At 50.0% G+C, this 2,295-nt stretch overlaps 1 protein-coding gene across 1 annotated transcript in view; it reads right to left on the bottom strand.

Annotated features, from left to right (window-relative positions):
* The window catches only part of PITRM1 (pitrilysin metallopeptidase 1), a gene marked incomplete at its 5' end in the record, with an annotated part of 54,801 nt that overhangs the window by 50,316 nt on the left and 2,190 nt on the right, over window positions 1-2,295 (bottom strand). The gene's annotated exons all lie outside the window — the stretch shown is intronic.

A 2,295-nucleotide genomic window follows, 5' to 3' on the forward strand; every position in this document is an offset into this window, starting at 1 on the left:
CCCATACCTGAACAAGTTATTCGTGTCTTCTCTGGCCAGGTGCAGGTACCTCGCTCCTGTGTTGTCATGGCTCAGCTTGACTGCGGTTAGGAACAGTTCCGGAACAGACGTCACCTGAGTTAAGAACAGGGCGAGCAGCTAAACTTAGATGGAACAGCATTCAAAATGGTTATCCCAAACACACTGAGAGAACTGGCTTTTCTGCCTTAAATTAGGCAGTGCCACCAGGAAGCCAGCAGTTCGGAGCTGAAAGGGACAGAACCATCTTGTCCAAATCCCTTATCCCACAAACAAGGAAATCACGACCTAAGACAGGCTGATGAGAATGTATACATTTTTTCGAGCACTTAGTGTTTGCCAGCATTTTCTAAACACGTTGCGCATGATCCCATGAGGAAGGTGTTCTCACCCCCGCTCACAGTTGAAAACTGAGGCTTAGTGTGATGGAATAAATGTGCAGAACGCCCAGGGCCAGATTCTCTCAGTGCCTGCGCCTTTCCATGAGACGCCTGCATAGGACGGCTCATCTGGACCGTCTGCCGCGTGCCTCCCGCCTTTACACACACAGCCCCCGTGGTGCTCAGAACGGCCCTGCAGGGAAGGCACGTGCCGGAGCGGGCCAGCCTGTGGCAGGGAAGGACGCTCCTGGGAACAACCTTGCTCCCTCTCGCTGAGGATGACCCATCAGTGGTCGCTGGGGCTGTCATGAGCCACATGTCCCCAGTGGGAAGATCAGAGCCAGGGGCTCTAGAACAGTGCGAGGGCCAGGAGGGTAACAGTGTCCCACTAAAAATGAACGAATCCTCACTCCCAGGGTCGAGGGCCGTCTCTCCCCCTAGGTGAACCTCCAGGTAAGGGTTCACAGTCCTTGGTGTTCAGGGAATTGCCTTGTCTTCCACCCAGGTCAGCTGGTCCTCTTCCCCTCAATTACACACTGTGTCACTGTGATAGCGACATCATTCGTCACCCCTTCATCCAGGTACCATGGAAGTCACCCGTCTATTCTTACACTAGTACCTCCAGAGCTGAGACCTCGGGTCTTGTGAGCCCCATCTAGTGGCCTTGTCACGAAAATGACATGCATAAAGTGGTCTGCTAATGCCTGCATAATTTACAGCTGTTAAATTATTTACGTTTCCAAGTTGACTGTGCTTTGTAATAGATGATCAAGGTATTTAAAATCAGTAGATGCAGTGAGATGTCTGCCTAATAACAGCTTTCACAGTAACTATTTCTCAAACAAGAATCATGGTTTATCACAAAATAAGTCTCCATACAATTTTAAAAATAAAGGAAAAGAATCCACCACTCTGAAAAAGGCCCTATTGACAGTAACTTGTATTATAAACCCTGACCGATTCGCGTGGCCTTGGGGGAACTTTATGAATGCTCCGACGCTGCCTTCATGACTCACCGTGCCTGGACCTTGCCCGAAAGCCCCCGGGGCACCAACCCCACCGCCGAAGGACAGACTGCCTCCTTTCTCAATGCCACGGCCTCCACATGCTCCTCCCCCACCCCGGCATTTCCGTGATGCTCATCACGCCGGGCCTCGAGCCACAGCTGCATGTGAGTCCTTCCGGATCATAAGCTGTGTGTCTATGTGTTACAGCATCACGCACAGCATAAAGCCAATGGACAGCCAAATACCTGAAGTACATAGTTTTTGGTTATTCTATTAAATAAAAGTGCAATGTGAAAGGTTTATGCAATAAAACAAGAAACACATGAATCCATTTTAACATAAACCTAAGGAAATACAGGCCCATGATCTCTTCTCTGTAATTCTGAAACCCAAATCGCTCAGAAAACAAAGACTCTGTAAGTTTAGAGCAAACAATTTGATGGCAAAATCCGACTGAACAGATATGGGGCACTGAGTCTTTGTGGACCACACTCAGAGTAACAGTCAGGTTTCGCTGCAGAAACACGAGTGTGTTTGATGACAATGACCCTGCTAGGAGTGTTACTTGCTAAGATGTCAGGCCTCAAGGGGTTCAGAGAAGGGTCTGGGGATCATTTCATCTGCAAGCTCCGCTCAGCTGAGCAGCTACCATGAAACAGGGGCTGTGCCAGAGCCTGGGGACACAGGCTGAAAACCCCAGTTCTCAGCTGCAAAGGACCTCATGTGCTAGCAGAAGCCACATGTGTGCACACATGGATCTGGAAAGAGCACGCGGAGACGGACCCGTACCTGGTTTATGGTGAACCCGTGGATCTTCTCCCCCACTGTGTACTGCAGAGCCCTCTCACAAGCTGGGCCACTGTTCCACCTCTGTACTTTGTGGTGTGTAC

Source organism: Propithecus coquereli, unplaced genomic scaffold (assembly GCF_000956105.1).
Source record: "Propithecus coquereli isolate 6110/MARCELLA unplaced genomic scaffold, Pcoq_1.0 Scaffold94, whole genome shotgun sequence".
NCBI classification, from domain to species: Eukaryota; Metazoa; Chordata; class Mammalia; order Primates; family Indriidae; genus Propithecus; species Propithecus coquereli.